This window comes from Lagopus muta, chromosome 6 (assembly GCF_023343835.1).
Source record: "Lagopus muta isolate bLagMut1 chromosome 6, bLagMut1 primary, whole genome shotgun sequence".
NCBI classification, from domain to species: domain Eukaryota; kingdom Metazoa; phylum Chordata; class Aves; order Galliformes; family Phasianidae; genus Lagopus; species Lagopus muta.
The window spans coordinates 7,419,663-7,432,869 of NC_064438.1; the positions used below are offsets into that span (position 1 = coordinate 7,419,663).

The 13,207-nt window shown below is 39.3% G+C and overlaps 1 long non-coding RNA gene across 2 annotated transcripts in view; it reads right to left on the reverse strand.

Moving 5' to 3' along the window:
- Positions 1-8,893: 8,893 nt before the first annotated feature.
- Positions 8,894-13,207, reverse strand: part of LOC125695601 (uncharacterized) — a 33,954-nt gene continuing 29,640 nt past the window's right edge. For both annotated transcript variants that reach the window (XR_007378014.1, XR_007378013.1), the window contains 2 exons: positions 11,155-11,301; positions 8,894-10,163 (listed from right to left, as the gene is read on the reverse strand). This is a non-coding gene — a long non-coding RNA (uncharacterized LOC125695601). The remainder of the gene's footprint in view (positions 10,164-11,154; positions 11,302-13,207) is intronic.

Genomic DNA, 13,207 nt, shown 5'->3' on the forward strand with positions numbered 1-13,207 from the left:
TGGCGGGGTGATTGCCGAGCCGCTCTCAGCCATCTATCAGCGCTCCTGGTTAACTGGAGAGGTCCCAGAGGATTGGAGGCGCACTGATGTGACTCCCGTCTTCAAGAAGGGCCATAAAGAGGATCCAAGGAATGACAGGCCTGTCAGCCTGGCCTCGGTACCAGGGAAAGTCATGGAGCAAATCATCTTGGGTGCAATCACACAGCATGTGTGTGGTGTCCAGGGGATCAGGCCCAGCCAGCATGGCTTCATGAAAGGCAGGTCGTGCTTGACCAACCTCATCTCCTTCTATGACTGGGTGACCAGATTGGTAGATGAGGGAAAGGCTGTTGATGCAGTCTACCTAGACTTCAGGAAAGCCTTTGACATGGTCTCTCACAGGCTTCTCCTGGGGAAACTGGCTGCCCGTGGCCTGGACAGGTATACCCTTCTTTGGGTAAGGAACTGGATAGAGGGCTGTGCCCAGTGGCTAGTGGTGAATGGAGTGAAGTCCAGCTGGTGACCCATTTCAAGTGGTGTCCCCCAGGGCTCGGTACTGGAGCCCATCTTGTTTAATATCCTTATTGATGACCTAGATGAGGGGATTGAGTGTATCCTCAGTGAGTTTGCAGATGACACCAAGCTGAGAGGTGGTGTTGATCTGCCTGAGGGTAGGGAGGCCCTTCAGAGGGATCTGGATAAGCTGGATTGCTGGGCTGAGGTGACTGGGATGAGGTTCAACAAGGCCAAGTGTCGGGTCCTGCACTTTGGCCACAACAACCCCATGCAGCGCTACTGGCTTGGGGATGAGTGGCTGGATGATTGTGAAGAGGAAAGGGACCTGGGGGTGTTGGTTGATGCTCAGCTGAACATGTCCAGAGAAGGGCAGCGAAACTGGTGTGAGGGGTCTGGAGCACAAGTCTTGTGAGGAGTTGCTGAGGGAGCTGGGATTGTTCAGTCTGGAGAAGAGGAGGCTCAGGGGAGACCTCATTGCACTCTACAACTTCCTGAACGGAGGTTGTGATGAGGAGGGGTTTGGCCTCTTCTCCCAGGCAACAAACAGGACCAGAGGAAATGGCCACAAGTTGTACCAGAGGAGGTTCAGGTTAGACATGAGGAAGAACTTTTTCTCTTAGAGTGGTCAGGCACTGGAATGGCTGCCCAGAGAGGTCATGGAGTCACCATCCCTGGCAATGTGTTTAAGAGGCACCTGGATGAGGAGCTGCGAGATATGGTTTAGTGCTTGTGGGAGCAGTGTAATGAGAAGACGGTTGGACTAGATGATCTTATAGGTCCTTTCCAACCTTGTGATTCTATAATTCTAAGGGGAAATGGTTTTAAGTTGAGGGAGGGAAGATTTAGGTTGGATGTCAGGGAGAAGTTCTTTACAGAGAGAGTGGTGAGGTGCTGGAACAGCTGCCCAGAGAGGCTGTGGATGCCTCGTCTCTGGAGGCGTTCAAGGCCAGGTTGGATGGGGCCCTGGGCAACCTGATCTAGTATTAAATGAGGTTGGTGGCCCTGCCTGTAGCAGGGGGTTGGAGCTCGATCATCCACGAGGTCCCTTCCAACCCTGGCCATCTGTGATTCCTAGCAAGTTAACAGAGAAACATGCCCCAGAAGCAAGCTGATAAGACATTAGCTGATGCTACAGTACATCACAGAGCAACTAAAACAAAGCTGTCTCTCATCTCCCAGCTAATTAGTTTGAGTGCAGTGATACTGCCTAGTTCTGGACTTAGCGTAGCCAGATGGGTTATCTGATATCTCAGTAATCTGGAATAGACATGCTTCATATGTCTATGTTTAAGGGATGCTGCTCTAATTATCTCCTTTTTATTGCAGCAGCATAAAGTAATTAGGGGTTATATTCCTGAAAGATATTCTATGATTCTATTCTATAATCTCAAAAAATCCTAATTTATTATCAGCTACAGTCATACTGGAACTAAGAAACAACTCTAGGCTTTTGCAACTGATCAAACATGCTTCTGGACATACAGGAGGTTTGGCTGATTCTCAGTCTTTCTATATATGTCTAGATTAATTGACTGGGATCACATTTGGGCTCACAGATATAGATGTGAGCTCTAATTCTATCCTGATTCCACATCAAGGTGTGACATCATTTCTTCTTTCTTTTCCCATGCCTGGGTTTACAGGGGAATGAAATGAGGCCACCAGCAAGAGGCAAGTGCGTTCCTTAGATTCACATCTATGAGGTCTATGAGTCCAGAAAACAGGGACTCTGAGGTCCACACCAATGTACACCTTTGATATAGAATTCTGAAACAGACTCCATGGTTTCATTCCTAAAGATTAGCTCCTTTCTAGAATTATTTACTATTTTCCAGCTTTCTGGAATATTTATGAAATATATTTATGAAAAATATTTATGAAATATATTTCCAATTTTCATGTGTCCAAAAGCTCTGCAAAGATGTAAGCTGAAAAGGTGCTCTTCCCTTACCTATACCTACGGGATCATCTTCTCAGTAGGAAAGAACTTATTCTTAGCCCTGCTATAACACTAAAGACAGTTTTTGTTACAAGGCTTCTGCTGTTTCAGATTAAGAAGCAGTTGAATTTCAGTTTTAGATTAGTTTTCACATGTTATACACAACATATATTTTCACCCATCCTCTTGTTAATCCTATTCTGGAGCAGCTCAGAGTTATGCTTTTTGTCCCAGACATTGCAGTATTTCTTCATAAGCATTCTTTGTTTCCCTCCAGTCAAAGATGCAACTGCTGGTTGCTTTTACCTTACTTTCAGGCAGGCCAGTCCTGCTCATAATTTATGCCCAGGGCCATGTACTAATTCTTCAACAAATACATTTGGGTTTTTAGTTTTGCAAGAATTCATCCTACATTAGGACTTAATTTCACAAGGACTGCTCCTCTTATCCTAGATGCAATACCCCTTTTTGTTAGCACCCTAATACGCCATTAGCTAGCCTTGTATACTGCACTTCTCAGTATCTTCAGAAGTCAAGACTACCAGCCCACATGCCCTCATTTACCCCAGTTTCTAGAGGAAACTTGCCATGCACATTAACATCCTTTCCTGAGCTGTTGTATTCAGTTTCTCCAGGATCGTTTACAAGTTGTGATTTTCTGTTTCAATTTCATAGTTTCTTACATACTTCTTTTTAATAAGTGCTGCAAGCTGATTATCACAGACACTACATTCCTAGTTCTTCAGGCACATTTACTATACCTTGGAGCTTCATCCAGAATACTTTCTTGCTTACAGATCCACTATGCTTGCAGTTTCTGAACCGTTCTTGATTGTGGTTTCCTTTTGACAGACAATACAGTGCTTCTGAAATTTAGGATCTGTCCTTTTTATTCCCTAGTTAGGCTACTTCTACTGCCTAAACAGTGGAATACTTGTACTCAGTCAGAATTTAAAGTTAATAAAATCCAACCACATGCTGGAGAGCTCCTCTTTCAAATAATAAAATATTCATTTGTTCCCACTGACATTTTAAAGCATACCAGAGGCATTTATATTGATCTTCCCATTAGCTAAAGCTCATATTAAAAAAAGTGGGTCATATTTACTCTAATAGTTCCTTTCAAAACTTTGAAAATGATGGCTCACCTGTGTGAAATGAATATGATAACTGAGAATGCTGTATTTTGAAAGTTATCAAGATAATAAACATTTGATTTGAAAACACTTGTTAAAACACTTCAGATGGCTGTTCATGTTAAATAAAGCAATTCTCCATTGAAATAGAAGATTCTTTTCTTTGAGTGCCACACTTTGGACAAATAAGACGGTCTTGGGTGAAACTCGTCGTTTTTGATAGAAATTTCTCACAAACTCCATAAAGATACATCACTGCTGAATGGAATCCTCTAGAAGAAATTCTTACAAAAACAGTTCTAGGACACATTTGATCTAGCTTGTAAAGTTGTTGGAACTTTATTCATTAGCAGAATTTAGAAAAATGTAAGACAATAAGAGTTAGCTGGTTACTTTGGTCAGAAGAAAAAAAATTATTAAAACTAATTCAGATAGGATCCTGCATGCCATATCCAAAATCATGTTCCAGAGTCCAAACTGAGGATAACAGAGAAGGACAACTGCATCTTTGGAATTCTACTGAGCAAGGTTTTCTGACCGTACACCAGAACTCAGCAGTTACCTTTCTAATACTTGGAAATCTACTTTATTAACAAGAGCTGAAGGAAGAATTTCATGACTCAAAAGTTGATAGCATGTGACATGGTAGCACATTCTACACCTGCTGGAACGTAGAACAAAACAATCCTTGTTCACCTCAGCCTTCAGCTTTTCTTTCAAGAAGCAGTGCAAGTTTGATGATGACTGCAGCTACGTTAGCTGCTTTAATTCAGATTAAGCATGCACTTACAAAGTAAATCTGATCTTCTTCAATTGTTACGCTTTCATTCATACAGTGGAGCAACCTGAAACTAGAAATTCACCCTAGAAGCCTTCCTAATAGCTGCCCCAACAGCTAACTGGATATTCAATCCACTGCACTTCAGTTATTCTGGAGTAGCCCCCACACAAGACACATATACAGTGAAATCAGGCAGAAATCAATCAGAATCAACTGTTTTACTCTACAGATCCATTCCTACTGTGCCACACAACTTGCTAATACAAACAAGTCAGTAGTCATAGATGTGTTTGCGCTTTTATGTACACATAATCACACTCATCATCCCTGCTCATTAAATGGTACTTATGATACTTAGGAGGTAAAGTGCAATGTCCTTGTTAGCGTGTTGTTTTGCACACACTGCAAACTGGTTTCACTGACAGCTGAATTTCACTGTGGATAACTTTACAAAAAGGATGGAATAGTTCTTCTATGCATCAAGAAAAAGAGAACTTAAGGAAACAGACGTTACAAGAAGAATGACACATAAATAAAGCTATAGATTGTATTCTATTAACTCATACATTCTGCATAACATTGGGTAGCATGGGCTGAGCGTAATTCCAGTGAGACTCCACAAACTAAATGCTAAGATACTAAATACTTAGAGATTGTAAAATACCAGGCTGCTCTAGTGTTTTATGATTCTCTCTCCAGTGACTTTGCATCATAGTTAGAAAAGCAGAGTTAATCCAGTTGCTGTGCCTAAGACAAGGAAACATATTGAGAAGACTGCATTTAATTCGTAAGGCCAGGACAGCAGAGTAGTGACATGTGAATTCCCTTTTGAGGAAAGAGTTCCAGCCTTCAGCAAGTAAAGTGATGCACACTGCCTTTTTGGATAGGAAAGAGGTATTCCTTCTGGATTTCCTGAAACCTGGATAAATCATCAATTCTGACTGCTACGTTACAGAGCTGAATAAGATGAAGGCTTGAACTTCCAGAGTCTGGCCAGAGAAGAAATAACCTTTCTCTTGTAACATAATGCCAGGCCCCATATCACTTTCAATACCATGGAACACATCGCCAGTCTTAACTGGACTGTCCTACCACACCCATCACATAGTCTGTATTTGGCACCTTCTGACTCCTGTCTTCGGGCCAATGAACTAACTGCCTTTTACAAAGAGGGTGGTGACTGTGCCGAAGAACAGTGTTTTGTAGCTGAGAATTTGCTCCATGAAACGGTGTTATTTGACTCTTTGTACCTGTTGTATTTTCAGTGGAAATAAATAGGATGCATTACTTTTGGAGCTGCTTACCTGTTATGACTTTAAATCTAAGGACACTTTTGTAGAGATACTGCAACATTTGAATTAGTTCTGCTCTGTGTGTACCTTTTTGTTTGTTTGTTTTCCTGGTCTAAAGGGTGGGTTGCTTTTTTTAAAGCATTTGCTTTCCTCTAGTAACAAGTGACAGTGCTGGGCACTTCTTTTTTAATCCAGAAAGGAGAGAAGTAGCTGGAATGTCAGGATTTTTTAAATTCATTTTGATCTATACAACTTATTATGGATAGAAAGTTGTACACCTGACGTAGCTCCCTACATAAAGGCTACAAATCATATCCATGAGCAAACTGTACATTGTGCATCATTATTAATGACAAAACTCAATGCTTGAAACAATGAATGATGCTCTGTGCTGTGTGCAAAAAAGAAAATAGAATCCAGTGAAATGGCTACCTGGATATCTGTACAAGTCATGCTATATTCTGAGCTGTAATGTTGTCTTTCTCAAGGAGATCGTGAACCACATTCTTAGAAGAAAGAAAATAAATGCCTTTCCATTCATAAAGATGACTCAGAAAATGGTTCTGCATGTCATAACATATGTTCCTGTAACTCCTGACAGGGTTTATACATTTCAGCTCCTTTCCCACTGACTAATCATCTTGTTACTTAACAGCAGTTAAGTGCAAGAAACTTCCAATGTCAGCATGAAGCACAAAGCATTCACCTAGATAAATGCATATATTTTGTATATGCATTTGGTTTTATCAAATTAAGACAAGAAGATGATACAGGAAAAACTCTATCATGAAATTTATACATGAATGCATTATGGCCTTATGTGAGAAGCTAAATAGATACAAATTTCTTTCTTTATAGTAATGTAAACCTTTAAGCAATAAACTTGCCTCTGTCTGTTTGGTTTGTATGTGTGAGCTTCAGGCTTGTGCTTTCTTTCCTACCTAGAGAAATAGATTAGAATTATTTTGCTCCAAGATGGGCTCAGTTTAGAGCAAAGAGCATAATTTTGATGCAGGTTGCATGCAAAGCTGTACGTTTCCTAATGTTTTTTCACTCTCATCTCTGCTGTGCCTCCTACCTGTTCCCTTTACATGCTGGATTAGAAATATGTAATAGACAGTTAACACTTTCATGCCATGAAGTCTGTGTGACTCTTCACTGCAGATAGAAGGACAGAGAAGACACAAAGAAAGAGAAAACAGTTGGGTAAATAAAACAGAAATGAACATAAGAGAAGCCACGCTGGTCAGTAAACTCCAGCCTGAGACACAAGAACAGCTAGGCTACAGGACACCCTGAGATAGTATTCTGAAAAGTGGTTTAGAAGCATTTCTGGAAAGCACCAGGCGAAGAAACGGCATCAGCTTTTCAGTATTTGTCATTTAAGTAATTCATGCAGAGAAAACAGTGGACAGTATTTATGAAAGACAACCAATAAAATTATTGTCAGAGACAGCACTGCAACAGCTTGATGCAATGTTAAAAACATTACTAGTAAAAATAATCTAGTCTGTACCCCTCACTCCTGACAAAGGTTTCTGGAAAGTGATTCTTGGTTAATTGAATCTGTAATTCTACAGACAAAACTATGAAAGCTGGAAACACTCCACTGAATGTGTACCTTCCATTTGTATTTTCTCTTAGAACATGGCAATCAGTGTAACAACTCCTCTAATGTTAAAGCTACTAATGGAGCAAATATTAATACTGGAGCATAGTCAACCAAGTTGTGTGCAAAAGTGTCTGGCTGAAGAAGATTTGTGTATGTTGAGGTAAAGAGATGTTGAATACACTCACAAGAAGCATATGCTTTTTAATGCAGCACTAACTTTTTGGGGGACTTTTCTGGAAATGCTTTCCCATTTTGGTATGTATAAATGATTCAGCGTTTTAAATTAGTGCAGGCAGAAAAACTTAGAGCAAGGAAAATCTGTTTTAAAGTGGTTAATGGTAGATCCCAGAGAACCAAAGTTACTCCTAAGACTAGATTTTGCAGGAAAATATCCAATATTGGAACCACAGTAAGCACATATTCTTAAGTACTGTCTCTGTGTACTTTTATTCAGAAGGACTGTCACACTAAAGCTAAAAAAAGAAGCTGCTGAGGTCATTCTGGTCATGAAACAATACTTCCTACAGAGTTCTCTAGAATTTCTCATGTTGCAATCTTCAAGTTTCAGCTTTCTTTTCTTCTCTAACTGGGCTTAGCGTGAAAGTGCGGAAATATTGACTCTGCCAAAAAGGAATCTGACATCTTGATCTTCATCACGAACAACTAGGTAAACTACTTTACCTTGAACTGGAAGAGCCTGTAGGAGCAGAGGCTTCATCTCAAGAAAAGGAAGGGAAAGAATAAAGAATGGTATGTTGCAATAAGTTTTATGCCAGTGCGCACCCAGAAAGGGACAAGATGGATCCCATATAGTTGTCATAATACAGGAGAAAGGACAGAAAAACAGAATTTAGGATGAACCTTATTACGAAAACTAGATAAAGCTACTCACTTCTTAAGAGTAAACCTAAGCTTCAGATTTATCAGTAGGACAGTCCTGGTCTCTGGAATCTTCCTTTACTTTCTTCTTAATCAAAATATTCCTGTGTGTCAGAGCTGCCTGTGGCAGAAGAAACAGGAAAAGAATATCATGACCAAGAGAGCTTCTTACTGGTGACCTCTACCTCATTTAGAGACATCTGGGAAGAAAAATGCAAGAGTAAAATGAGATGCGGGTTGAAAATGAACACAAAAGAAGAATCTACAGTATTTACAAGTTACATAAAAACTTGCTTCCTGCACAAAGACAATGTAGATTGTCCAAAATCGCTGACACGTGAATCAGCTCTATCTTCTGCTGTGATATTTGTACCAGTGTGAAGGAGAATGCTGAGCAAAAATATGCTGATACAGACCCACACAAACCATGCAATCAACACTGGAATTCACTGGAAAAAAAAGTATTGTCTTCACTCTAAAATGCCAGAGTTGTGACCCCTGGGTCCCAAACTGGTTTGCAACACTCACAGACCACATTTGCATACCCAGTAGTGGTAGAAATCTTGAAGACACAATTCCAGCACAAGAGCAAGAATGGGATGTCTGGTATTTCTGTGATGGTATCTGGTTCTTTTACTTCCCCACGAGAAAAAGGGCTTCTCAAGTGAAGGCCCTTCGCACAAAGTTGCAGCACAATTTTCAAGGTTTTGAGGAAAATAATTAGTACTTTTGTCTTGTACTTTAGTTTATAATGCTGGCTTATTACCTCGCTGGAGCTGATATTACTCAACCATGAAGATATTGCTTAAATAATGCTCATTACACAGTTTAAAGGTTCACAGAATTCCCACCTTTGTATTAAAATATTACACAGTTTCAGTAAATTTTTTTCCTAGAACTAAAAGTAGTTTCCTAATACAATCTAGGGAATATCAGTTATCTGTAATGAACATATGGTACATTGGCATGCATTCTACCAAATTATTTTCTTGCTAATCTGAGAGGACTAACGCTGATTTTGAGAGAATAATGAAAACTGTAACGCTAACAGAACTCTAAAATGTCAATGTGAGAGCACCATCTGGAGGCAAGTCACACACCCTGCACAATGCAGAGCACACGCAAGATTCAATAAATTGACAATCTCCTTCTGAATTTAGTTCAAGAACTCTTTGAAAAAATAATTTCAGATTTCTGTAGATTACGGCGTTTATTTTTCTCCTATAGTTATTGTGAAATTGAATAAACAGGTGTGAAATCTGAGCAACTTTTGCAAAAAACAGGATCAGAAAAATAAACTGTCAAAAATGTGTAGTCATTAAATGACAGCCATGGCTGAAGAATGATGCAATCTTTCTTGTTGTTTTCTGGAAGAATGCTTACAGTAGCTCTGTATGCTGAAAACATGATACTTGTCCAAAAGAGCTGTTAACACCAAGATTTCATTAAGCAACAGTCCATACTGGAGTACGCCATTAGCATCCATCTGAGTACATTTAGGTATCACTTCACATTTAATAAAATCTACTCACTTCCTTTGTAACCATTTGTGGGGTTGTATTTATTTATTTATTTTTGGTTAAGATCTGATAGGGGATAATGGGAGTTGCTAGGAATTAGAAGGCTTGATAGCTCTCTTGCCTGGGCAAATCAGTTGTAATCCCACTGAAATTGTGGAGCGCCTTGCAACTAAACTGAAATTAATTGGAAGTAATGCAAGCACCCTGTGTCACAAAGTTAGTATTTGGGAAGACTGGAGATGTTTATGACTCCAAAGGGGATTTTGATTTTTCACTGAGAGACATCTTAGGCAACCTGCCTAAGAAACAAACACAAGATGCTACAATATGTAGAAGTGTGGAAAGTAATATATATGTGCTTCTGTCTTTCTTGATAGACACTGAGCCAACTGTCTTCACAACTCTCAGATGCATCCACATGATACAGACATAATTCCAAAGAATGCACTGCTGTTATGGACTCATCCCTTAGAATGGGCTGCGTGGTATCACAGAGTATAACTATTTCTCTGTCATAAAAAAAAAAAAAAAAAAATAATAATAATAATAAAAAAATCACATTTGAATTCAGTTCTGCATCCTAGGTTTGCTAGATTCTGCTTTCACAAAGGTGCTCGTCTTGGAAGATGTGCATAAAGCTAAAATATAATTAAAACACATGAAACAATCCTCATGAAATAGCTGTTAGTTAATATTTAGTTTTAGTGTAACTATACCAGTTCCTGAGGCAATTACTTCTTTCTTTCAGAATCCTACTCTAGGTGCTTTTAGAGGCATATATAACATGCATTTAAAAAACATTTCCAAATTAACAAATACTCTTAAAAAAAAAAAAACATTCTTGTACAAGTGTTTGCAATTAACAAGTTAATCTATGCCTATCTACCCAGTGAAAGTGTTATTTTATTCTGATAGGTTTACCCACACCAACTATATTACAGATAGCTCAACTTGCACTAGCGTTGGTAAGAACATCTTCAAAGAGATTGTTTAGGGGCCACTATGCTACAGTAAAACTTGTGCCATCAGGCATTCATTATGCTTGTTATATTAAGCAGCTGAATTATAAATAGCCTAAACGTGCCCATCCACATTGCATGTGAATCTTCACTTAGCTCTGCAAACATGCCCTACGTGAAGATTTTATGGCAATGCAGTCCACTTTATAAAAATCTGCAGAGTCCCAATGATATTTACAGCAATTCTCAATGGCTATGAGGATCCTTCTTTCCAGTTCTCTATTCCAGAGCCCTTTCAACAGCCCACTTCTCGCTCTTCCTGCAGCTCCATTCTTCCATATTTTTCCATATTTTTAAAACTTTTACTACTTTACTTAAGGACAAATTGCTATAAGAAATATTTAAAAGTGACCAGAAAAACTGTAATTATGCTTTTTTGTTTCCTCACATTGGCTAAAGAAAAAACAAAAGGCCTTTTTGTTCTCAAGTGAAGGAGTTCTTTTCTCCACCTCCCTCTTTCCCACCCCTCACTTGATTTTACCACTTGTCAGGTCTTGTTCAACTTCTTCCAGGAGATAGGTGTGTTCCCTTTACTTGGCTGTGCATAGTACAAACAGGAAGAGGGATGACAAATCCCAAACGGCTATTTCCCTCGCCTGGTTCACTAGTTGCAGAGGTTAAACAGGAGCTGAAAGAACATTTTAATAAACATTCAGTGAAAAAAAATATATATCTGTAATCTCCTACTTTCTTCTCTGGGGTGTCACTCTTTCCTTTTTTTGTCATAATGATGTTTCCCAGGATATATAAGTTCTTAATTTTACCATTAAAATACACTTTACTTTGTACTTTTAGCACTTCGCAGAATCACAGAATGGCCAGGGTTGGAAGGGACATCAATGACCATGAGTCTCCAACCCCCTGCCACATGCAGGGCCACCAAACTCCCCATGCAATACTAGACCAGGCTGCCCAGGGCCCCATACAATTGAACACCTCCAGGGATGGGGCATCCACAACCTCTCTGGGCAGCTGTTCCAGCACCTCACCACTCTCTCTGTAAAGAACTTCCTACTAAGGAGAATAAAATCTGAGTAGACATAAAATGTTTTTTTTTCTTTTAGGTTTGTGTCTGGAATTGATGCAGTCTACAAACAGCACCTGTTCTGCATCAAATATAGCCCATGTACTGTACAGATTGATGGCATTTAGCTTCCTGATAAACTACATGAATCCTCTTAAAACAAACAAACAAACAAACAAACAAACCACCACTTATCTGAACACCCTTTCCACAGAGATAGAATGTTTCTGTAATTTCACCTTCAAAGATGGAGGAGGCACTGGGAGTTAGCTTTTACAGTACTGGTTTGCAACGCTCCTCCCTTCTTTGTCAGAGCGAGTACCTGAACTGTCAGAGGCACAGTGCTAACTTGTCAGAATGTCACAAAACGCAGCTGAGGCCACTCCTTCCATGTCTAACAGATGACAAAGTTAGTTTTGAAAGCTGGAGGAGAGGGAAGGATTTTCTGGGATGGCAGTTAAAACATTCCTGAAGTATAATTACAGGTCTAATAATATCAGAAGATAACTGAAACAACCGATATTCTAAGGAGCAGATGCTATATTCTGGAGGATATATGTAGATCTTCTCAGGGAAACCAACGTAAGAGATATAAAATTAAAATTTTATTCTTGTTAAAAATAAGGAACTCTTGGGGTATTTGGTTATTATTGTTTGTCTGCTTTAGCACTAGAGGAACTAAACAGGAAAATTACATTAGCATCGATCAATGGTTCTTAATTCTTACACGTTGGAAGCCATGAAAGAACCAAGTCTGAAAAAGCTGAAACATAAGCATTTTCAAAAAGTTCTTGATTATGTGTTTTAAAGTATCTAAAATTTAATTTCCATGAAACCATGTGATTATTAAGAATAAGGAACAGCTTAATAGATGTAGCCTGTTCTCATAAGAAGGTGATATTTGGAGGTACTTGACTTTGGAGGTGAAGACTGTATTACTGTCTTGTAACACTAATATAAGTGCTACTGGATGAATAAATTATTGTAGGAATAGATATTACTACATCTATTTGTTACTTATACCTTCTTTATCTCAAATATCTACAAGTTCTGTGTATGCAGCATCGGCCTGTTGTATGCTGATTTATTCCGTGTACAGATTTGATGCTCTGCAGCTGATTACAAACATTTGTATTCCTGATTCATGAAGCTCAGTGTGTGTGAGAGAGACACCCAGCTGGGACAAGGACAGAACAGGTAAGTGGTGACATCCTAAAGCATTCTCTCTAGACTTGTCAGAGTTCATCTCCCAGCTCTTAAAATGACAGAAATCAGCTACGCCACTTCCCAGATTCACCCTTTCTATAGCTAGAAGTATGCTGATTTCATCAGAATTACTCCAGGGTCAACTTGGCCCCATTTCTCTTTGTTAATACAGGAGCGGCCACGAGAGACTTCTGTCACACTCAGTATTGTTTGCTTAGTGAATTGTTCAGATAATTTTCTCTGGAGGATGTATTTTGTTTATCTCCTTTCTTCTCACACACATCAAGGACTTGGTTCGCAATTA